The following is a 26361-nucleotide window of genomic DNA, read 5'->3' on the forward strand; positions in this document are numbered from 1 at the left end:
CCAGTGGCAGGACTCTGCGGTGATAGGCCCTTGGGCATATTTTTCTGGGAGTGCCGTTTTGTTTCTCCCCTTGATCACGTGTAACACATTTACTGTTTTGACTTTTGGTGGAAATTTCTTTTGTTCCCAGTGTCTTGCTTGAGAGGCTCGTCCTCATCTTCGCTTGGTGTATCCTCCCCCTTGTGTACGGCGTTGAGCTTGACGGACTGCTTGAAGGCCCAACATTCTCTATGGGTATGATTAGCGGGTTTACCAGGGGTGCTATGGATCTGACATATTTGGTCCAGAATTTTGTTTAGGCTGGACAGTTCATCTTTGGTGCGTTTAGAGGGCGGCTTTTGCTGATTGGCCGAGAGCTTTTGAATCCAGCGTTTACTTCCGTGCTCTTCGTGCTGTCTTCTTTATTCCGGCGTTTGTTATTGCTATTGCGCCGTGATTTCCTATTTCCATCTCTAACTTCGGATGTAGTGGGGTCACTGGTGCTGCATCTGGCTAGCCAGCTATCCTCACCCACGCCAAAGCGGGTCATGAGGCTTGTTAATGTTGCCATTGTTCTCGGCTTTTCTTGGCCGAGGTGTCTGGCAAGCCATTCGTCACGGACGCTATGCTTAAAAGCTGCCAAGGCTTCGGCGTCCGGACAGTCGACAATTTGGTTCTTTTTAGTAAGAAACTTGTCCCAAAGCTTTCGGGCTGACTCTCTGAGCTGTTGAGTTATATGACTCAAATCATCCGCGTCCGGAGGTCGGACATAAGTCCCTTGAAAATTTGCCCGAAAGACGTCTTCGAGCTCTTCCCAACTTCCAATGGAGCTTTCGGGGAGGCTCTTAAGCCAGTGCCGAGCTGGCACTTTGAATTTGAGGGGTAAATACTTAATGGCGTGGAGATCATCTCCCCGAGCCATGTGGATATGGAGGATATAGTCCTCAATCCAGACCCCAGGGTCTGTTGTTCCATCGTATACCTCTATGTTTACGGGTTTGAATCCCTCTGGAAATTCATGGTCCAGCACCTCATCGGTGAAACATAGGGGGTGTGCGGCACCCCTATATCTGGGTGTACCGCTATGTTCGGATGTTTGTTGTGTTGCATCGTATGCTAGAGCACGCTTGCGTGGTCCATAGATGGATCTGGTTTCGCCGTCCTTTTGATGCGAGCCCTCGCGTAGACCACGTATTGGCTTATGTGCGGCGTTGCTTACCGCTTTATGTTGGCCGTGAGGTCGTCTATCCGGCCAGATGGCTGTTTTAATTTTTGGTTGTGGGGGGTCTGAGGCCTCCTCATCGAATTCAGGTAGCAACTTCCGCTTTGGGTATCTCTTGGTGGGGCGATTATCGCCGTAATTCGCTGCTGTGTTGAGTACTTTAATCCATCTGATTTGGAGTGTGTCCTGCACAGCCTTGAGCCTTTGTTTCTGCTTTTTCAGACTCCTTGCGGTGGCAACAAGCCTTTGACGGGCATTCTGCTGCTCCGGGTGCCTGTCCGGCTTTATGTCGTCCGGACTATTATCTTTGACAGAATTGGTTTGTTCGGTTTGATTCTCCGTATTGCCGTGGTCCGACGGTGGTTCACCCTGCTCCAACACTGGGTCTGTATGATCGTTATTTCTGCCGAGGCGGGATTTGGGGCGGCGCTTGCACCGCCACTTTGACTGCTTCTCGAGGGAACAAGCCTTCGTTGCGTCCTTCCATTCCTCGTCATCGTCTTGTTTTGTTGTGTCCACCATGTATACGTCATATGATGAGGTGGACGTCCAGCGCCCTGTGGGCGGTGGTTCCTCTTCGCCTCCCGCATCGTCGTCCATACCGTCGATGTCTTCGGAGTCAAAGTCGAGCATGTCGGTTGAGTCATCGATAGTGGCTATTAAGTGGGTGGTGGGTGGGCGTCGTATTTCTTCGTCGTCCGCATCCCGATCTTGCCAGACATAGTTCGGCCAGGATTCTCCTGACAAGGAGAGAGACCGTAATGAGTTCAGTATGTTGCCAAAGGGCGAGTGCTGGAAAATATCCGCGGAGGTAAACTCCATGATCGGCGCCCAATCGGATTCGATAGGAACGGGCGCAGGCGGTTCGGAGTCCGTGGCCGGAGAAGGATCCGACAGTTTAACAACACGGCTCCCGTGCAAGGCAAGGTCGATGTTCGGCTCGATCATCGCTGAGGGTAAGGCCTCCGTGGCGGGGTCCATCCACCCATCCATGGAAGGCGCGATTGGCTCTGAATTGAGGGTCGGAGCGGCTGCCGGTGCGATCTCCTTAACACTGTCCAACGGGAGAGCTAAGTCCTACTCATCGTGACCGCGTGGCGCATAAGGCAGAGGCTTGAATCCGTTGAAGATCAAATCTCCACGGATATCGGCCATGTAGTTTAAGCTTCCAAATCTGACCTCATGGCCAAGGGCGTAGCTTTCAATCTGCTCGAGATGGCCAAGCGAATTAGCCTGCAGTGCAAAGCCGCCGAATACAAAGATCTATCCGGGGAGAAAAGTCTCACCCTGGACCGCATCGCTATCGATGATAGTAGGAGCCATCAAGCCTAACGGCGACGACACAGAGGAACTCTCAATTAAAGCACCAATGTCGGTGTCAAAACCGGCGGATCTCGGGCAGGGGGTCCCGAACTGTGCGTCTAGGCCGGATGGTAACAGGAGGCAGGGGGCACAATGTTTTACCCAGGTTCGGGCCCTCTTGATGGAGGTAAAACCCTACGTCCTTCTTGATTGATATTGATGATATGGGTAGTACAAGAGTAGATCTACCACGAGATCAGAGAGGCTAAACCCTAGAAGCTAGCCTATGGTATGATTGTATGTTATGGTTGTTGTTCTACGGACTAAAACCCTTCGGTTTATATAGACACCGGAGAGGGTTAGGGTTACACAAGGTCGGTTACAAAGGAGGAGATATCCATATCCGTATTGCCTAGCTTGTGTTCCACGCCAAGTAGAGTCCCATCCGGACACGAGACGAAGTCTTCAATCTTGTATCTTCATAGTCCAACAGTCCGGCCGAAGGATATAGTCCGGCTGTCCGGAGACCCCCTAATCCAGGACTCCCTCAACGGGGGTGTTCAGAAAAGCAATTGATCACTCTTAACCCAACATCTTGGTCCAAAAAGGAGGTGTCAATGCGGTGAACTAGGCAATTGGACTATAGGGCGTTAACTATTTCACTTAGCCATAGGAGTTTTCTGGTGGATCTACGATATAGATCATGTTATGTATGCAGTTATGCAAATGCGGTGCGTTACATGTATGACCCGAAAGAAGGTCCTTCGTATAATATGGGGGAATCTCAAAAGATCCCGTTAAGTCATCGAGCGGTTGACCAGCTCTCGCCGCAACATGACAGTTAGTTTTCGGCTTTCTCTACTGAGGTGTTTGACCAGATGAACTGGAAACACAATCGCAGTAGTTCTCCCTTTACTACCCTAGCCAATAGAGCAGAACATAAGGTAGCAAGCACAGGAGCCGAGCAACCCAACTATTGACCCAAGACATGATTCGGAGCTGATGCATATAAGGCCGAGCTCGCGACACCGAAGTATGCTATGAAGTTGTTAGGACTTTATTGGCAACTTATTTTGTTCCTATGACAAGCCCCTGGCAAGGTATGTCGGGGTGGGTGTGTGAAACAACCAAAGGTGGAAAATTCGTTTCTTTATAGAAAAGTGAATACCGGATACGGAGTATATTCACTAGAACCTAAGTGACATGCCAATTGTCAGTTTATAGATAATAACGCCACAACCCCGGCTATTTGACATGCTAGGGGTTGGTGGCTGAGGAAACAGGCACTTTACAGGCTCGAAGAATAGAGAGTGCGGTCTAAAAAAAGTTATTTTGGACCTCCTGTCGCACGTCTGCGCCGCCATTCCTCGGTGGAGGGGCTCCTTAACAGGAATAGCCTTTGGGTGAATTTATGAACCCGGACTCTGATACCGTCCATGAGATGACCAGCCTTTCTGCTACCTGAAGGAAATATGCCCTAGAGGCAATAATAAAGTTATTATTTATTTCCTTATATCATGATAAATGTTTATTATTCAAGCTAGAATTGTGTTAACCGTAAATATAATACATGTGTGAATACATAGACAAACAGAATGTCACTAGTATGCCTCTACTTGACTAGCTCGTTGAATCAAAGATGGTTAGGTTTCCTAGCCATAGACATGAGTTGTCATTTGATTAACGGGGTCACATCATTACAGAATGATGTGATTGACTTGACCCATTCCGTTAGCATAGCACTTGATCGTTTAGTTTGTTGCTACTGCTTTCTGCATGACTTATACATGTTCCTATGACTATGAAATTATGCAACTCCCGTTTACCGGAGCAACACTTTGTGTGCTACCAAACGTCACAATGTAACTGGGTGATTATGAAGGTGCTCTACAGGTGTCTCCGAAGGTACTTGTTGGGTTGGCGTATTTCAAGATTAGGATTTGTCACTCCGATTGTCGGAGAGGTATCTCTGGGCCCTCTCGGTAATGCACATCACTTAAAGCCTTGCAACTAATGAGTTAGTTGCGGGATGATGTATTACGGAACGAGTAAAGAGACTTGCCGGTAACGAGATTGAACTAGCTAGGTATTGAGATACCGACGATCGAATCTCGGACAAGTAACATACCGATGACAAAAGGAACAACATATGTAGTTATGCGGTCTAACCGATAAAGATCTTCGTAGAATATGTGGGAGCCAATATGAGCATCCAGGTTCCGCTATTGGTTATTGACCGGAGATGTGTCTCGGTCATGTCTACATAGTTCTCGAATCCGTAGGGTCCGCACGCTTAAAGTTCGATGACGGTTATGTTATGAGTTTATGTGTTTTTATGTACCGAAGGAGTTCGAAGTCCCGGATGAGATCGGGGACATGACGAGGAGTCTCGAAATGGTCAAGACGTAAAGATCGATATACTGTACGACTATATTCGGACATCGTAAAGGTTCCGAGTGATTCGGGTATTTTCAGGAGTACCGAGGAGTTACGGGAATTCGTATTGGGCCTTAATGGGCCATACGGGAAAGGAGAGAAAGGCCTCAAATGGTGGCCACACCCCTCCCCATGGGCTGGTCCGAATTGGACTAGGGAGGGGGGCCGCCCCCTTCCTTCCTTCTCCTTTTCCCTTCCCTTTCCTTCCCTCCTACTCCTACTACTTGGAAGGGCTCCTAGTTCTACTAGGAAAGGGGGAATCCTACTCCCGGTGGGAGTAGGACTCCCCTAGGGCGCGCCATAGAGAGGGCCGGCCCTCCCCCTCCTCCACTCCTTTATATACGGGGGGAGGGGGAACCCCAAAGACACAACAATTGATCAAGTTGATCTTTTAGCCGTGTGCGGTGCCCCCCTCCACCATAGTCCACCTCGATATTACTGTAGCGGTGCTTAGGCGAAGCCCTGCGTCGGTAGAACATCAACATCGTCACCACGCCGTCGTGCTGATGAAACTCTCCCTCAACACTCGGCTGGATCGGAGTTCGAGGGACGTCATCGGGCTGAACGTGTGCTGAACTCGGAGGTGCCGTACGTTCGATACTTGATCGGTCGGATCGTGAAGACATACGACTACATCAACCGTGTTGTGCTAACGCTTCCTCTTTCGGTCTACGAGGGTACGTGGACAACACTCTCCCCTCTCGTTGCTATGCATCACCATGATCTTGCGTGTGCGTAGGAAATTTTTGAAATTACTACGTTCCCCAACAGTGGCATCCGAGCCTGGTTTTATGCGTTGATGTAATATGCACAAGTAGAACACAAGTGAGTTGTGGGCGATATAAGTCATACTGCTTACCAGCATCCCACACTTTGGTTCAGCGGTATTGTTGGATGAAGCGTCCCGTACCGACATTACGCGTACGCTTATGCGAGACTGGTTTTACCGCCGTGCTATGCACACAGGTGACTAGCGGGTGTCAGTTTCTCCAACTTTAGTTGAACCAAGTATGGCTACGCCCGATCCTTGAGAAGGTTAAAACAGCACTAACTTGACAAACTATTGTTGTGGTTTTGATGCGTAGGTAAGAACGGTTCTTGCTCAGCCCGTAGCAGCAACGTAAAACTTGCAACAACAAAGTAGAGGACGTCTAACTTGTTTTTGCAGGGCATGTTGTGATGTGATATGGTCAAGACGTGATGAGATATAAGTTGTTGTATAAGATGATCATGTTTTGTTGAAGTTATCGGCATCTGGCAGAAGCCTTATGGTTGTCTCTTTATTGCATAAGATGCAAGCGCCAAATAATTGCTTTACTTTATCGCTATGCGATAGCAATAGTTGCAAGAGCAATAGTTGGCGAGACGACCATGTGACGACACATTGATATAGATCAAGATGATGGAGATCATGGTGTCATGCCAGTAATGATGGAAATCATGACGATGCTTTGGAGATGGAGATCAAAGGCACAATATGATGATGGCCATATCATGTCACATATTTTGATTGCATGTCATGTTTATCTTTTATACATCTTACTTTTCTTAGTTATGATGGTAGCATTATAAGATGATCTCTCACTAAATTACAAGATAAAAGTGTTCTCCCTGAGTATGCACCGTTGCCAAAGTTCGTCGTGCCAGACACCACATGATGATCGGGTGTGATAAGCTCTACGTCCATCTACAACGGGTGCAAGCCAGTTTTGCACACGCAGAAAAAATCGGGTTAAACTTGACGAGCCTAGAATATGTAGATATGGCCTCGAAACACTGCAGACTGAAAGGTCGAGCGTGAATCATATAGTAGATATGATCAACATACTGATGTTCACCATTGAAAACTACTCCATTTCACGTGATGATCGGTTATGGTTTAGTTGATATGGATCACGTGATCACTTAGATGATTAGAGGGATATCTATCTAAGTGGGAGTTCTTAAGTAATATGATTAATTGAACTTTAATTTATCATGAACTTAGTCCTGATAGTATTTGCATATCTATATTGTAGATCAATAGGTCTTGTTATTGCTTCGCTATGTCTTATATGTGTTCCTAGAGAAAACTAAGTTGAAAGATGATAGTAGCAATGATGCGGACTGGGTCCTTGATCTGAGGTTTATCCTCATTGCTGCACAGAAGAATTATGTCCTTGATGCACCGCTAGGTGACTGACCTATTGCAGGAGCAGATGCAGACGTTGAACGTTTGGCTAGCTCAATATGATGACTACTTGATAGTTTAGTGCACCATGCTTAACAGCTTAGAATCGGGATTTCAAAGACGTTTTGAACGTCATGGACCATATAGATGTTCCAGGAGTTGAAATTAATATTTCAAGCAAATACCCAAATTGAGATATATGAAGTCTCCAACAAGTTCTACAGCTAAAAGATGGAGGAGAATAGCTCAACAAGTGAGCATGTGCTCAGATTGTCTGGGTACTACAATCGCTTGAATCAAGTGGGAGTTAATCTTCCAGATAAAATAGTGATTAGCAGAATTCTCTAGTCACCATCACCAAGTTAGTAGAACTTCGTGATGAACTATAGTATGCAAGGGATGACGTAAATGATTCCCGAGCTTTTCGTGATGATGAAATCGATGAAGGTAGAAATAAAAAAAAGAGCATCAATTGTTGATGATTAACAAGACCACTAGTTTCAAGAAAAGGGCAAAGGGAAAGAAAGGGAACTTCAAGAAGAACGGCAAGCAAGTTTCTGCTCAAGTGAAGAAGCCGAAGTCTGGATCTAAGCCTGAGACTAAGTGCTTCTACTGCAAAGGGACTGGTCATTGGAAGCGGAAATGCCCTGAATATTTAGTGGATAAGAAGGATGGCAAAGTGAACAAGGGTATATTTGATATACAGGTTATTGATGTGTACCTTACTAGTATTTATAGTAGCCCCTGGGTATTTTATGCTTGTTCGGTTGCTAAAAAATTAGTAACATGAAACAGGAGTTACAGAATAAATAGAGACTAGTTAAGGGTGAAGTAACGATGTGTGTTGGAAGTGGTTCTAAGATTGATATGATCATCATCGTACACTCCCTATACTTTCGGGATTAGTGTTAAACCTAAATAAATGTTATATGGCGTTTGCGTTGAGCATGAATATGATTTGATCATGTTTATTGCAATACGTTTATTCATTTAAAATCAGAGAATAATTGTTGTTCTGTTTACATGAATAAAACCTTCTTTCGTTATACACCCAATGAAATTGGTTTGTTGGATCTCGATCGTAGTGATACACATATTCATAATATTGAAGCCAAAAGATGCAAAGTTAATAATGATAGTGCAACTTATTTGTGGCACTGCCGTTTGGGTCATATTGGTATAAAGCGCATGAAAAAACTCCATGCTGATGGGCTTTTGGAATCACTTGATTATGAATCGGTTGATGCTTGCGAACCATGCCTCATGGGCAACATGACTAAGACTCCATTCTCCAGAACAATGGAGCAAGCAATAGATTTATTGGAAATCATACATACTAATGTATGTGGTCCGATGAATATTGAGGCTCACGGCAGGTATCATTATTTTCTGATCTTCACAGATGATTTGAGCAGATATGAGTATATCTACATGATGAAACACAAGTCTGAAATATTTGAAAAGTTCAAAGAATTTCAGAGTGAAGTGGAGAATCATCATAACAAAATAAAAGTTTCTACGATACGATCGCAGAAGGAAAATATTTGAGTTTCGAGTTTGGCCTTCAGTTAAAACAATGTGAAATAGTTTCACTACTCACGCCACCTGAAACACCACAGTGTAATGGTGTGTCCAAACATCGTAACCGTACTTTATTAGATATGCTGTGATATATGATGTCTCTTACCGATTTACCACTATCATTTTGGGGTTATGCATTAGATACAGCCACATTCACGTTAAATAGGGCATCATCTAAATCCGTTGAGATGACATCGTATGAACTATGGTTTGGCAAGAAACCTAAGCTGTCGTTTCTTAAAGTTTGAGGTTGCAATGCTTATGTGAAAAAGTTTCAACCTGATAAGCTCAAACCCAAATCGGAGAGGTGCGTCTTCATAGGATACCCAAAAGAAAATATTGGGTACACCTTCTATCACAGATCCAAAGGCAAGATATTCATTGTCGAGAATTGATCCTTTCTAGAGAAGGAGTTTCTCTCGAAAGAAGTGAGTGAGAGGAAAGTAGAACTTGATGAGGTAACTGTACCTACACCCTTATTGGAAAGTAGTTCATCACAGAAATCTGTTCCTGTGACTACTACACCAATTAGTGAGGAAGCTAATGATGATGATCATGTAACTTCAGATCAAGTTACTTCCGAACCTTGTAGGTAAACCAGAGTGAGATCTGCACCAGAGTGGTACGATAATCTTGTTCTGGAGGTCATGTTACTTGACCATGACGAACCTATGAACTATGAGGAAGCGATGATGAACCCAGATTCCGAAAAATCTGATATGAGATCCATGTATGAGAACATAATGGACTTTGATTGACTTGCCCAATAATAGGCGAGCCATTGAGATTAAATGGATATTCAAGAGGAAGACGGACGCTGATAGTAGTGTTACTATCTATAAAGCTAGAATTGTCGCAAAAAGGTTTTCGACAAGTTCAAGGTGTTGACTATGATGAGAGTTTCTCACTCATATCTATGCTTAAGTCTGTCTGAATCATGTTAGCAATTGCCACATTTTATGAAATCTGGCAAATGGATAAACAAAACTACATTCCTTAATGGATTTATTAAAGAAGAGTTGTATATGATGCAACAAGAAAGTTTTGTCAATCCTAAAGGTGCTAAAAAAATATGCAAGCTCCAGCGATCCATCTATGGACTGGTGCAAGCATCTTGGAGTTGGAATATACGCTTTGATAAGTTGATCAAAGATACAGACTTGCGGTGAAGCTTGTATTTACAAGAAAGTGAGTGGGAGCACTACATCATTTCTGATAAGTATATGTGAATGACATATTGTTGATCGAAGATAATGTAGAATTATTCTACAAAGCATAAAGGAGTGTTTGACAGGAGTTTTTCAAAGAAAGACCTCGGTGAAGCTGCTTACATATTGAGCATCAAGATCTATAGAGATAGATCAAGACGCTTGATAAGTTTTTCAATGAGTACATACCTTGGTAAGATTTTGAAGTAGTTCAAAATGGAACAGTCAAAGAAGGAGTTCTTGCATGTGTTACAAGGTGTGAAGTTGAGTAAGACTCAAAACCCGACCACGGTAGAAGATAGAGAGAGAATGAAAGTCATTCCCTATGCCTCAGCCATAGGTTCTATAAAGTATGCCATGCTGTGTACCAGACCTATTGTATACCCTGCCCTGAGTTTGGCAAGGGAGTACAATAGTGATATAGGAGTAGATCACTGGACATTGGTCAAAATTATCCTTAGTAGAATAAGGATATGTTTCTCGATTATGGAGGTGACAAAAGGTTCGTCATAAAGGGTTACGTCGATGCATGTTTTGACACTGATCCAGATGACTCAAACTCTCAATATGGATACATATTGAAAGTGGGATCAATTAGCTAGAGTAGCTCCGTGCAGAGCATTGTTGACATAGAAATTTGCAAAATACATACGGATCTGAATGTGGCAGACCCGTTGACTAAACTTCCCTCACAAGCAAAACATGATCACACCTTAGTACTCTAGATTATTGACTCTAGTGCAAGTGGGAGACTGAAGGAAATATGCCCTAGAGGCAATAATAAAGTTATTATTTATTTCCTTATATCATGATAAATGTTTATTATTCATGCTAGAATTGTATTAACCGGAAATATAATACATGTGTGAATACATAGACAAATAGTATGTTACTAGTATGCCTCTACTTGACTAGCTCGTTGAATCAAAGATGGATAAGTTTCCTAGCCATAGACATGAGTTGTCATTTGATTAACGGAGTCACATCATTATAAAATGATGTGATTGACTTGACCCATTCCATTAGCATAGCGCTTGATCGTTTAGTTTGTTGTTATTGCTTTCTACATGACTTATACATGTTCCTATGACTATGAGATTATGCAACTCCTGTTTACCGGAGCAACACTTTGTGTGATACCAAATGTCACAACGTAACTGGGTGATTATAAAGGTGCTCTACAGGTGTCTCCGAAGGTACTTGTTGGGTTGGCGTATTTCGAGATTATGATTTGTCACTCCGATTGTCGGAGAGGTATCTCTGGGCCCTCTCGGTAATGCACATCACTTGAAGCCTTGCAAACATTGCAACTAATGAGTTAGTTGCGGGATGATGTATTACGGAACGAGTAAAGAGACTTTCCTGTAACGAGATTGAACTAGCTAGGTATTGAGATACCGACGATCGAATCTCGGACAAGTAACATATTGATGACAAAAGGAACAACGTATATAGTTATGCGGTCTAACCGATAAAAATCTTTGTAGCATCCAGGTTCCACTATTGGTTATTGACCGGAAACGTGTCTCGGTCATGTCTACATAGTTCTCGAACCCGTAGGGTCCGTACGCTTATAGTTCGATGTTGGTTATGTTATGAGTTTATGTGTTTTGATGTACCGAAGGAGTTCGGAGTCCCGGATGAGATCGGGGACATGACGAGGAGTTCCGAAATGGTCGAGACGTAAAGGTCGATATATTCGACGACTATATTCGGACATCGGAATGTTTCGAGTGATTCGGGTATTTTCCGGAGTATCGGGGAGTTGCGGGAATTCGTATTGGGCCTTAATGGGCCATACGGGAAAGGAGAGAAAGGCCTCAAAGGGTGGCCACGAATCTGGCAGGGCCTGTCCAATATCTTGTCCAAATTGGATGGTCCACCTCTATTTGCCTTGAATGGCTTCTCCCGTTGACCAGATTTGGGGCTGTTGAATCCGGCATTGACCGCTGTGTCATGCGTTCTTTCGTTATCACTGCGGCGCTTGTTTTTGCTGCGTCGTGGTCTGCCATTGCTGTCCCGGACTTCGGAAGTGCCCAGATCGCTGGCGCTGTTCCTTCTACGAGTGAGCCAGCTGTCTTCTCCCGCGCAAAAATGGGTCATCAGAGCGGTAAGGGCTGGCATGGATTTTTGTTTTTCTTGACCGAGGTGGCGAGCGAGCCACTCGTCCCGGAGGCTGTGCTTGAAGGCCGCTAGGGCTTCTGCGTCCAGACAGTCTACAATTTGGTTCTTTTTAACTAAGAACCTAGTCCAGAGCTTCCTGGCTAACTCCCCGGGTTGCTGGACAATGTGAATTAAGTCATCGGCATCTAGTGGCCGGACATATGTACCTTGGAAGTTGTCGAGGAAAGCCTCTTCCAAGTCCTCCCAGCTGCCAATAGAATTTTTAGGCAGACTGTTTAGCCAGTGCCGAGCTGGCCCTTTGAGTTTTAAAGGGAGGTATTTGATGGCGTGGAGGTCATCTCCACGAGCCATATGAATGTGGAGAATAAAGTCCTCGATCCATGCCGCGGGGTCAGTTCTTCCTTTGTATGATTTCATATTTATGGGTTTAAACCCTTTCAGGAATTCGTAATCCATTACTTCGTCAGTGAAGCAAAGTGGATGTGCGGCGCCTCTATATCGGGCCACATCGCAACGCAGCTCTGATGGAGTCCGTCTGCGGTGTTCGGCCCATGCATGACTAGGCTTGTCACATCCGAATAGATAGTCGTTGACACGTGTCAAGGTACGTCCTCGCGATCCATAGATCGATCTGGTATGCCCTGGTCTGTTGTTCAGGTCTTGCCCAAGGTCATATGTGTGACCACGAGCTGTTTTATCTTTGCCTTTATAGTGAGGCGGGGCGGGCTGGTGTTCATCTTGAGTTGCCGCTTTATCCCGACCACGTGGTAGTCGGACAGCCTCATTGCGTGATGATGGTATGGGTGTCGATGTCAAAATCGGCAGATCTTGGGTAGGGGGTCCCGAACTGTGCGTCTAAGGCGGATGGTAAGGGGAGGCAGGGGACGCGATGTTTTACCCAGGTTCGGGCCCTCTTGATGGAGGTAAAACCCTACGTCCTGCTTGATTATTCTTGATAATATGAGTAGTACAAGAGTTGATCTACCACGAGATCGGAGAGGCTAAACCCTAGAAGCGAGCCTATGGTATGATTGTATGTTGTCCTACGGACTGAAACCCTCCGGTTTATATAGACACCGGAGGGGGCTAGGGTTACATAGAGTCGGTTACAAGGAAGGAGATCTACATATCTGTATTGCCAAGCTTGCCTTCCACGCCAAGGAGAGTCCCATCTGGACACGGGACGAAGTCTTCAATCTTGTATCTCCATAGTCTAACAGTCCGGCCAAAGGATATAATCCGGCGGTCTGGATACCCCCTAATCCAGGACTCCCTCGGTAGCCCCCGAAGCGGGCTTCAATGACGTCAAGTCCGACACGAAGTATTGTCTTCAACATTGCAAGGCGGGTTCCTCTCCAAATTTTGAATGTTTGTTAAGCAGTGTCCGGCCCCATAAATGTTGGACCTCTTGGCTTCTGTGCCCAATAAGGGCTATCTCCCACGCGTTGAATGAATATGAGGAGCCAGGGCGTTTTTACATTCGCCCCCCTATCCAGATAAATAAATTGTCTATTAAAGGGATGGGGATTCTTAGATCCAATCCACATCATCATCCCCCAGCGAGAATCCATCGAAGCGCGCTTTGGAAAAATCCACTCCAGCATGGCCGACCTCCGCAGCTCCTCCTCCCGCCCCCGTAGCCCTAAGCCCGTTGATTGGGAGAGGTGTTCTGTCCCACACACTCGATTAGTCGAACTACAAACTACGGGATTTCTCCCTCCAGCGTATATGGTTCCCGTCCGAGCCGGGCTCGCCACCTACAATGGCGGGGAGCAAGTGGAGAGCTTCCCCAGCCCCTCTACGGGGGAGCGGGTATGCCTTGTTCCTTACTTATTAAGGGGACTCAGATTTCCAATTCATTCGTTCCTCTGCGGGCTCCTAGAGTTTTATGGCCTCCAACTGCATAATTTCACCCCTGCTTCCATATTACACATCGCCGGCTATGTTGCCCTCTGCGAGTTATTCCTGGGCTGCGAGGCTCATTTCGAGCTGTGGAAAAGGTTATTTTGCCTTGTCCCCCGCACACAGGAGGGGTCACTTTATCAAGTGGGCGGAGCCAAAATATGGCACATCGCCGAAACCGGATACCTGTCCGGTACTCCGAAGAAGACGTCCAAGGACTGGCTTTCGGAATGGTTTTATATGGAGGACGTCCCCCTTCTGGACGCTGTTCGGCGGGGTCTACCTGAGTTCAACAATGCTCCTCTGAAGAAACGCCGAAGCTGGTGCCCATGGAGCCCCCAGGAGGAAGACAACGGAGAAGTCCTTTACCTGATGAACTGGATTAAAGCGCTGGCTCAATCAGGATTGACAGTAATCGAGGTTATGTCATTATGCATAATGCGGGGAGTGCAGCCACTTCAATATCGAGGGCACCCCCCTGTGGTGTTTTAACGGGGAAGACGATGCCACCCGTTGCGGGTGTAAGGGTCCGGACAACGCTACTGCTTTAGCAAAAATCCTGTCTGAGCTGTTCAAGGGAGAGGAAGAGGAGTTCATTCGCATCAAGCCACGAGACGGATTCTCTATGTACAACCCTCCAAGCTGGGTGAGTTATATCTCCTTACTACCATTCTTCCCACATTCTTTGTCATAGGTACTCACCTTGCCATTTTACGTCAGGAACTGCGAAAAGCCATAAGGGAGGTCAACAGCCCGTCCCCACAACCAGAGGACCCTAACCGGGCCCTCGGTCCGAAGACCCGAACATATTCGTGGAGCTGATAGACCGACATTTCTATCAATTGAGCTGTGATGACGCCATGGTGGCCATTAAGACCGACTATCCCGGACTGCTCCCTACGTCGCTCGTAAGAAAAACCAAAATTGCAACTCCAAAAACTAGGATCCCCTTTTAGATACTTCACCTACCATATACATATGGTGTTTTACAGGGAAGGCATTCGGGACGCCGTGCCGAACCCGCAACAACTCGCCAACAAGAGGCACAGAGGCCGGGTAGGCCAAAAAGGAAGGCGGTCAGGACGGAGACGCCAGCGCAGAGGTATGACAAAATCCCCACTCCTTGGTTGTCGTATTTCTCAAAATGTAATGAAGTCCATGTTTCTTATCAGAAAAAACGCTCGCCAGAATATGTCCGGTGAGGCTGCCGATCATGCTTCCACCAGTCGGGCTCCAGGACCGGACATAGAGGCGGAAGCCAACATGGGGCGGACGCTGGATACTCCCCCTACAGAGGATGCAGATAGACTATCCGCTACAATTTTTGAAGTGGAGAGCGCCATGAATCATAGGTGTCGCTGGGCCGTACTCCATGACGCTTGCTTCTCACCAGAGGCATTTGATGCCTTCAATTCTGGAGACGCGTACCTCCGTGCTACTCAAAATGGTCTAGCCAGATCAACGGACCAGTATGTAAGGGATGTACGGGTAAGCAAATATGACGATTATATGTATCAGTAGCCCCTGAGACTTGAAACAATTAGCAGAACTGATTTAAGGATCATCTATTGTGCAGGTTCTTACAGAGAAGAATACTCGACTGTCACAGGAGCTGGAGGAATGCAAGACCCAACTTCCGGCCGCCGTTGCCGCATTGAAGGAACCTAAAAAGTCCCCAGCTGGTAACATTTCTTTTAAAGAATGATAGGTACCATATAGCGTGTGGTGTGGCTGCAGATCTAACAATAGATATTGCAGATGAATCCAGTGAGAATCCGGAGGACCAGCATGTCGTACGACAGCTAAAGGCTGGCGAACGCGTGTTGACTGAGGTTAGGAGGGAGAAAAACAATCTCCAAGATGCCAATACCAAGCTGAGCATGGAACTGAAGGATGTTCGAGCCCAACTTGCGGACTCCGAGAAGGAGAATAAGCGGCTACGACGCGGCATTTTGAGTAAGTGCTTGGATGAACCCTTAAAAGGGGGGGCGGCGGAGAAGCTGGCTAACAGAATTATGTTTGCAGGTATGTTGACGGGTCGTCCCGCGGAGGAGATGCTCGGGTCTGCGGATGATCTTCTACCCGAGCTCTCACGACTACACGAACAAGTTCGGCATGTGATGCAAGGTATTGCCCAGGCCTTGTGGCCATTCGTCTCCCTGCCAGAAGGCATTGGAGAGCTTACGGAGAAGCTCAAGGGAGCACGGCAACGCTTCTGATTATGGAAGATATCGGCCTGCTATCAAGGTGCCAGGGAAGCCTGAGCCATGGTGAAGACACGGTATACCAAGGCTGACCCAAACCACATGGCCGAGGTCGGACCTGTGGGGCCCGATGGGAAAGAGATCCCCGTTAGCTTAGTGTATGGGCAAGTAGAATTAGCCGCAAAGTATTCCCAGCAGGATTGTAGGCTAGACAGCCTGTTGGATGGTATAGAAGAGGAATTTAGTCAGTCTACATGACTATGTAATTAAAGTGACATGTATCATGCCTTCTAGCCGGATTGTAAATCATTTGTCATTGCCGACCTTTTCGCTTCAACCTCAGGACCCGATAGTCCGGAGTGTGTCCGAATACCCGCTCAGTTATATAAGAACCAGGGTATGCGTGGAAACCAGGCATAGGGGTCATTAGTGCTTGAACAGACAAGTACCCAACTAATTATGTTATATTACATGGGTAGTAAGAAACATCTTCCAGGGAGAATAGTTCCGTTAGGGGTTCCTTTCCCTGGGTACGCATGCCCTAAAGTGCATGTCCGGACTGTGAGAGGAGACGCTGGCAAAAACATCTGGGGGCACATATGGAAAATAAATAAAAACCATCTTTTGTTCACCGACCGAATATTCCCTAACACATCATCTCTTTACTCGTTCCGTAACACATCATCCCGTGATCAACTCCTTGGTCACATTGTGCACATTATGATGATGTCCTACCGAGTGGGCCCAGAGATACCTCTCCGTTACACGGAGTGACAAATCCCAGTCTCGATTCGTGCCAACCCAACAGACACTTTCGGAGATACCTGTAGTGAACCTTTATAGCCACCCAGTTACGTTGTGACGTTTGGGACACCCAAAGCACTCCTACGGTATCCGGGAGTTGCACAATCTCATGGTCTAAGGAAATGATACTTGACATTAGAAAAGCTTTAGCATACGAACTACACGATCTTTGTGCTAGGCTTAGGATTGGGTCTTGTCCATCACATCATTCTCCTAATGATGTGATCCCGTTATCAACGACATCCAATGTCCATGGTCAGGAAACCGTAACCATCTTATTGATCAACGAGCTAGTCAACTAGAGGCTTACTAGGGACATGGTGTTGTCTATGTATCCACACATGTATCTGAGTTTCCTATCAATACAATTCTAGCATGGATAATAAACGGTTATCATGAACAATGAAATATAATAATAACCAATTTATTATTGCCTCTAGGGCATATTTCCAACAGTCTCCCACTTGCACTAGAGTCAATAATCTAGTTCACATCGCCATGTGATTAACACTCACAGGTCACATCACCATGTGACCAACATCCAAGAGTCTACTAGACTCAATGATCTAGTTCACATCACTATGTGATAAACACTCAAAGAGTTCTGGGTTTGATCATGTTATGCTTGTGAGAGAGGTTGTAGTCAACGGGTCTTGCCATATTCAGATCCCTATGTATTTCGCAAAACTTTATATCGTAGATGCTGCTACCACGTTCCACTTGGAGCTATTCCAAATTATTGCTCCATTATACGTATCCGGTATCTCTACTCATAGCTATCTGGATAGGTGTTAAGCTTGCATCGACGTAACTCTTTATGTCGAACTCTTTATCACCTCCATAACCGAGAAACATTTCCTTATTCCTCTAAGGATAATTTTGACTGCTATCTGGTGATCCACTCCTAGATCACCTTTGTACCCTCTGCCAGACATGTGGCAAGGCACACATTAGGTGCGGTACTTCAGCATGGCATACCGTATAGAGCCTATGACAAGAGCATAGGGGACGACCTTCGTCCTTCTTCTTTCTTCTGCCGTGATCAAGGTTTGAGTCTTACTCAACTTCACACCTTACAACTCAGGTAAGAACCCCTTCTTTGACTGATCTATTTTGAACTCCTTCAAAAACATGTCAAGGTGTGCGTTCTTTGAAAGTATCATCAGGCATTTTGATCTATCTCTATAGATCTTGATGCCCAATATGTAAGCAGCTTTATCCAGGTCTTCCTTTGAAAAACACTCTTCAAACAACCATTTATGCTTTCCAGAAATTCTACATCATTTCGAATCAACAATATGTCATCCACATATACTTATCAGAAATGTTGTAGTGCTCCCACTCACTTTCTTGTAAATACAAGTTTCTAGCAAACATTGTATAAACCTAAAAGCTTTGATCACTCCATCAAAACCTATATTCCGATTCCGAGATGCTTGCTCTAGTCCATAGAAGGATTGCTGGAGCCAGCATACCTTTTAGCATCCTTAGGATCGACAAAACCTTTTATTTTATCACATACAACTTTTCTTACGAAAACTTGGTAAGAAAACTTGTTTTGAGATCCATCTGTAAGATTTCATAATCGAAAAATACAGCTAATGCTAACATGATTGCGACGGACTTAAGCATCGCTACGGGTGAGAAATTCTCATCATAGTCAACTCCTTGAACTTGTGAAAAGACTCTTTCCCACAAGTCGAGCTTCATAGACGCTAACATTACCGCCCACGTCCGTCTTCTTCTTAAAGATCCATTTATCTCAATGGCTTGCCGATCATCGGGCAAGTCCACCAAAGTCCATACTTTGTTCTGATATATGGATCCTATCTCGGATTTCATGGCTTCTAACCATTTGTCGGAATACGGGCCCACCATCGCTTCTCCATAGCTCGTAGGTTCATTGTTGTCTAACAACATGATATCTAAGATAGGATTACCATACCACTTAGGAGTAGTACATATCCTTGTCGACCTACGAGGTTCGATAGCAACTTGATCCGAAGTTTCATGATCACTATCATTAACTTCCTATTCAACAGACATAGGCGCCACAGAAAATATCTTTCTGTGTTGCATCGTTCTCTGGTTGAAGTAAAGGTTCGACAACCTCATCAAGTTCTATCTTCCTCCCACTCAATTCTTTCGAGAGAAACTCCTTCTCGAGAAAGGACCCGTTCTTAGCGACAAACAATTTGCCCTCTCGGATCTGAGATAGAAGGTATAATCAACTTTCACCCTTGGGTATCCTATGAAGATGTGTTTGTCCGCTTTGGGTTCGAGCTTCTCTGGCTGAAGCCTTAAGCATCGCAGCCCCAAACATTAAGAAACGACAACTTTGGTTTCTTGCCAAACCAATGTTCACACAACGTCGTCTCAACGGACTTATATTGTGTCCTATCTAAAGTGAATGCAGCTGCCTCTAATGCATAACCTCAAAATAATAGCGGTAGATCGGTAAGAGACATCATAGATCGCACCATATCTCATAAGGTTCGATTACGACGTCCGGACACACCATTTATCTGTGGTGTTCGAGGTGGCTTCAACTGTGAAACAATTCCACAATGTCTTAAGTGATTGCCAAACTCATAACTCAGAAATTCTCATTGATCAGATCGTAGGAATTTGATCTTCTTGTTATGATGATTCTTAACTTCACTCTGAAATCGCTTGAACTTTGCAAACGTTTCAGACTTGTGCTTCATTAAGTAAATATACCTATATCTACTCAAATCGTTAGTGAAGATGAGAAAATAGCGATATCCACTGCACGCTTCAATTCTCATTGGATCACACGCATCAGCATGTATGATTTCCAACAAGTCACTTGCCCGTTTCATTGTACCTGAAAACGGGGTCTTAGTCATCCTGCCCATGAGGCATGGCTCGCATGTGTCAAGCGATTCAAAATCAAGTGACTCCAAACATCCATCGATATGGAGTTTCTTCATGCATCTTACGCCAATATGACCTAAGCGGCAGTGCCACAACAAAGTGGTACTATCATGATTAACTCTACATCTTTTGGCGTGAACATGTGTATTACCACGACCGAGAGTCAATGAACCATTCACATAGGGTGCATGACCATGAAAGGTATTATTCATGTAAATAGAATAACCAGTATTCTCTAACTTAAATGAATAACGTATTGCAATGAACATGATCTAATCATATTCATGCTCAATGTAGACACCTGATAACATTTATCTAGGTTCAATACTAATCCAAAGGCAGATGGAGCGTGCGATGGTGATCCCATCAACTTTGGAAACACTTCCAACACACATCGTCACGTCGCTCTTAGCCAATCTCCGTTTAGTCCGTAGCTTTTGCTTCAAGTCACCAATAATAGCAACTGAACCGGTATCCAATACCAGGCGCTACCAGGAGTAATAGTAAGGTACACATTAATAACACGTATATACTTTGTTGAAGTTGCCAGCCTTCTTATCTACCATGCATTTGGGGTAATTCTGCTTGTCAGATTTTGGGTTCCGGCAGACCCTTGAGGTTCGAACACTGGGGTGCACGCGGAGATTTCGCCTTCTAACTACCTGCACCCCTCCGCCTCGCTAAGATCTAAGCTATGGAAAGAACAGCACAAGAGACACAGGGTTTATACTAGTTCGGGCCACCGTTGTGGTGTAATACCCTACTCCAGTGTGTGGTGTGGTGGATTGCCTCTTGGGCTGATGATGATGAGTAATACAAGGAAGAACAGCCTCGCGAGGGTCTGTTCTTGGCTGGGGCGACGAACTGCTAGGAGGAGTTCAGTCACCCTTCTCTCTCTCTCTCTCTTCTCAATTCTCTCTCCCATTTCGATCCCAGCTTGTTTCTGGGTTGGCCGATTCTAGATCTCTCTACCCTGGGGGTGGCTAGTCCTATTTATAGGCAAAGGCCCTGGGCCTCTTCCCAAATATTGAGCGGGAAGGGCGCCAACAATTGGCCATTTTGAAGGGGAACATCTGGTACACTTATCCTGACTAAAGTTGGTCCTCGCCTGCCAAAGGCTCTGGTGGTGATGCTGGCTTGGGCTCCACAATGACTTCCTCCCTGCCGTTGGACTGGTCTTGGTCTCGTTGCACCGAAATGGGTGCCTTTGCTTGATGCTCTCGCCTGCACTTGCTCCCTTTGCACCAAAGAGGAAAGGAGGACACTGCGCGGCTGGCGCCCGCCTGGCACCCTTGGTCGTCATGGCTTGCATCACGGGCACCTCATGAGGTACCCCGCCTTGATCTCTCCGCCTCCTCACGAGCCAGCCTGATGAGGCCATGCCTGAGGAAGCTCCGCGTCGTCCGCCCCGCGAGGCTTGGCCCCTCGCGAGGGTCTTGGGTCTGTGTTGATGAAGACGGGCCATGCTGGGCCCCCCTTTGAGCCACGCCACAGGCAGGCAAGTCTGGGGACCCCCATTCCCAGAACGCCGACAGTAGCCCCCGGGCCCAAGGCGCGCCCGGACTTGGCCGTGCAGGGAGGTGAAAGGGCAAGAGCAAAGCGCCGAGGGCCCTAACAGCCTGCGGTCTTGGGCGCCACGTGGCGGTTGATTGGACGTGGGCGTCTCCACTTCCCCACGGCGCCTCGGCAACTACACGGATTGGACAAGTCCCTGCATGCAAAGCGGATCATGATTACCTGCGATCGTGGAGGTCGGTGGTTGGCCTTCGCCGGCCATAAGTACGGAATGGCGCGTGCCCTTCCAGTCCATCCCTTCTTGCTTCTCCTTCTTCCCGGTCCTTGCTCCGTCTTGCTGCGATGGCTCCGATCCGCCGGTTCTCGACGGCAGAGAAGGGAAAGGCTCCCCGAGACGAACCAGACCCGCTCCTGCCGATGAAACGGCTCGCCCTTCGCGGCCGGCATGAGCGGGCACATCAGGTGGTGTCGAGGCCCTGGTGCGAGCGGCCACCGCTGGGGTTCCCGCTTCCCTTGTACGCCCACATCGAGGGCTCTAAAGGAGTCGATGCCGATCGCCAAGGGCGGCGCCGCCGTCGGCGCCGACGGGTCACGAAGGTGTGGGTCGTCCCCCCTGGGGTCCACACTGAGGGCTCCTCCCGAGAGTTCGTGCTCCACGCTGCCATGCCTCTTCAGTCTTGGATTTGCCTTCCTCCCTTCTTCGCCTCCATCATCCCGCAGGGAGAACTCCTGGAGCTTTGGCTACAGCACGCCGGCCGCAGCACCCTCGCGACCGAGGCAGAGGTCGCGGTTGTTGCCCCGGGCGAGGTCTTCATGACTCGAGGCTGGAGCGAAATCGCCCGGGTCTGCAGGACAAGAGGCGCCTTCGTGATCCACTTGGAGTACGACGGTGCTTCGGTGATGCTCTTCAAGGTCTTCGATGCGAACGGGCACCGGCTGGAGTGCTGCCCCGGGAGAGGTGGTCGGGACCCTGCTACGGCGAGGACTAGGCCCGCCGACCGCTCCCTTGGCGGCTCCTCCGGCGAGCTCTTCGCGACTCCGGAGACGAGCGACGACAGCTACGAGCCCCTAAGCCGGCGCCGCTCCTGGAGCGGGGCGGGCGTCAGGCCGTCGCCGACTCTGATCTGGATGGGGTTGGCGCCGGTGCTTGACGGCCCACTGTTGATGATGGCGTCTTTTGCAGGGGCGTGTGTAGTTAGCGTCCTTTTAGGATCTGTTCCCTGCGAGGAATCAAAGACGCGTCCCGTGGGGGCTTGTAAGGTGCCTGTGATCCTGTTTTGTTAATATAACCCTTGTCGTAGAATTGTGCGAGTTTCTCATTCCGTCTTAGCTCAGTTCTCCCTTTCGAACTTCACGAGGGCTTGGTGCTCTGCACCGACAGGTCCCAGTCCCAAGGCGGCTTCAGCCGTCGCTGGTATGCCAGGTCACGATGCCGTGGTCAAGGCCAGGAGGTGAGCGACCCGGGGTCCGGTAAGAGCCCCTGAGTCGCGATGCTCAGGACGTCCCCTTTGGCGCTCAAGCAGCCGTCGTTCGTTGAGAAACGAGAGCGGCGTCACTAACACGGGATTGCATTAGGTGCGGGGATGGTGCCACGGTAGCTGGTGCTTCCGGGTGGTGACTTATCTCGAGAATCTGGGTCCACTCTCTGGTGTGTCGCCGGGTCCATGCATCGGCAGGCGTGAGGTTGCTCGACGAGGTCCTCACGTGTCCCTCCCCTCTCGCCTTTGCTCCCCTTTCTGCTCTACGTCCTCGGGTCCCGACCCTCGAGCGAGTCTCAGCCGTCGCTGGTATGCCAGGTCACGATGCCATGGACAAGGCCAGAGGGTCAGGGCTGGAGAGCCAGTAGGAGCCCTGAGTCGCGGTGCTCAGGCACCCCCCCTTTAACGTGCAAGCGGTTCGCGCGGATGAGAGTGAAGGAGACACCGCAAGGGCCTTGCCTAACACAGCTCCTTTAGGAGATCCTGTAGACCCATCATAGAAAGAACGAGGGGTTGCCATGACAATTGACAGTCAGCCGTTGGTTGCTTCCGAGGGGCAATGAGGCACTGAAGGCTTGACGAGGTGGCTCCATGCGGGGCTGCCGCGGCCAGAGCTCAGCCATTCAGGTTTGTCGGTGTTGCAGGGACGGACCCATGCGCAAGCGTCGTGCCGTTTGGGAGCAGCTCCATCAGTTGGCGTCAGTTGAGCGGGCAACTAGGTCAAAAACATTAGCCACGAAGGAGTGGATTCATTCAAATAGATGCTGGGAAGGCGGACATCACTGGGTCAGGCCTGAGCGACTTGGGGGATGATGCAGCCCGAGGGGCGCCCCCAACAAAGTAAGCTAACAACATGAAATAAAAGGGATACATGCCGCAGGGACGGACCCATGCGGCCTGGGAATAATGCAGCCCTGGGGGGCGCTCCCTGCTGGAAATGAGACTTGAAAGATGTCACCTGAAGATGTTGAGGACGAAGGAGTGTTGGTGTAGCAGACTCGGTGAGCTGCGGAAGCTGATCCTCACGAGCCCCAGGCCCAGGGGCCTCGGGAGGCTCCGGAGGCACTGGTGGCTCCTCGCGGACCATCTCCATCTCCGCCAGGGCTGCGGAACGCCTGGCCTCTTGAGCCTCCATGATACCCCTCATGAGGCACTGGTACGTGGTAGCCGCGTTCGGCAAGCCGTAAGGCATGCGAACGTAGTTGTGGGGTGGACCTTCACAGCGCCCCACTCGCGAGGGCCAGAGGCGCTTCAGAGAGGCGACTCGATTGAGCCCTGGTATGTCGATGCAGACGCGCAGCCCACCATCCTCACCTGGATGGGGAGCCACAGCTGGTAGGCGGCGGCCGCCTTTCATGACTCTTGACTCCTGTAGCTCCTGAATGGCCTTGCTGACGAACTCCTGAGGGTCTGCCTCTCCTTGCCTTACTCCTTCTTGAGGGAAACGTGCTTCGAAACACGCCTCCATGTGGTGCCCAAGCGCCTCCCACGTGACCTTAGCCAGGTCGGTGGCCCTCCAGGGGAGAGCCCCCGAGCCCTGCCTGCGGAGGGCGCCGGGCGCGCTTTCCTATGCGATGGAAGGAGGTTCCCCCTGGGCAGGCGCAGGCCCTGAGGGGCCTGCCTCCTGAGGGGCCGGGCCGGACGATGTCTTCTTCTTCTTGGGGGCGGTCTCGGGAAGCCTCCTGCTTCCGCGATCCGAGTCTTCCAGTGATGCGGCCTGAAAGGCTCATTCCAGGGAACACACCGCGTCCTTCTCTTCACAGGGCACCGTGATGACTCCGCCACTTCCTGGCTTCTTGAGGACGTTGTAGCCGTGGTGAGTTACGGCCATGAACTTGGTCAGCGCTGGGTACCCAAGGATGGCGTTGTACGGCAGGCGAATGTGGGCGACGTCGAAGTCGATGAGCTCGGTGCGGTAGTTGTCCCGTGCCCCGAAGGTGACAGGGAGGCGAACCTTCCCAATCGGGACTGTGGAGCCGTCGGTGACTCCGGAGAAAGGCTTGGTTGGCTGAAGCTGGTTGTAGGGCACTTGAAGATTGTTGAATGTTTCCACGGAAAGGATGTTGAGCCCTGCCCCGCCATCGATGAGGGTCCTGGTGACCACCACGTTGCTGATGATTGGGGAACAAAGCATAGGGAGGACTCCGGCTGTGGCCGCACACTTGAGCTGATCTGCTGAGGTGAACGTGATGGCGCACACCGACCACCTGAGAGGGCGCGTGGCTTCGATCTTGGGGAGGACTGCATTCACTTCGCGGGTGAACTGCTTGAAGATGCGTTGAGAGGGTGGGGCTTGAGCCCCTCCCAGGATGCAGGCGATCGCGCGCGGCTCCTGGAAGCCCCCAGCCCCCTCGTCCTGATGGCGGACCTCGTTTCTCCTTGGCTGCGGCAGCAGCGGAGGGAGGCCTGCGTTGCCTTGCGGGCGATCCTCACGAGGCTGATCCCTTCAGTCTCCCTCGCGAGGCGAGTCTTACCAGCGATCCTTGCGAGGTCGATCGCGCCACCCTTGGCGCGGGCAACGATCTTCCCAGTGTCCTGCATTCCATCCTCCTCCTCGACCGTATCCCCGATCACCGCACTCGGGGCGACGGCCGATCCTTCCTTCTCGCACGGCTTGGAGCTCTTGACATTTGTTGGTGTTGTGGGTGTCGAGGTCGTGGTACACATAGTACCGACTGCCCTTGGAAGATTCGGGCTAATCTCTGCCCCGCTTGGTGTCTAGTTCTGCCACGAGCACGGCAGCACCCTTGTGCTTCACATCCTTGGCCTTGGGCTTCTTCTCTTCTGGGTCTGCGGCAGGCAGCTCGAGGAGGGAGAGACGCCCTTCTTCAGCCCTGGCGCACTTGGTTGCCAAGTTGAACAACTCCAAGGAAGTGCACAGGTCTTCATGCATCGCCAGCTCCTCCTTCATCTTGACATCACGCACGCCGTCGGAGAAGGATGAGATGATGGCCTCCTCGGTCACCTTGGGAATCTTGAGGCGTGCGTTGTTGAAGCGCTGGATGTACTTCTACAGGGTCTCTCCGGGTTGTTGCTTGATGAGGCGCATGTCGCTCACGGTGGGTGGCCGGTCATGAGTACCTTGGAAGTTGGCGATGAAGCGGGTGCGCATCTCGTCCCAGGAGGAGATCGTGCCTGGAGCCAGGTTTAGGAGCCAGGTGCGGGCCCCGTCCTTGAGCGCCATGGGAAACCAGTTCGCCATGACCTTCTCGTCTCTGTTGGCAGCTTCGATGCCCATCTCATAGAGCTGGAGGAACTCCGCAGGGTCGGCCGTGCCGTCGTAACGAGGAGGCAGGTCTGGCTTGAACTTGTCGGGCCACGCGACGCTGCGTAGCTCGGTGGTGAAGGCACGGGAGCCTGTTGTGGCCACGGGAGGCCTAGGGTGACGGAGAGCTTGGTCTTGCATGTCCCCACGCGCTGCAGCTGGGAGCAGCGCGGGGTCTTGACGTGCAGGAGCAGGAGCATGGTCGCGGCGTGCTGGAGTAGGGAGCACCCGGGCAGCTTCTTGCGGGCGAGGGACTTCTTGGCAGCTCTGCTC

This window comes from Triticum urartu, chromosome 4A (assembly GCF_056163025.1).
Source record: "Triticum urartu cultivar PI428250 chromosome 4A, HENAU_Tu73, whole genome shotgun sequence".
Lineage (NCBI taxonomy): Eukaryota > Viridiplantae > Streptophyta > Magnoliopsida > Poales > Poaceae > Triticum > Triticum urartu.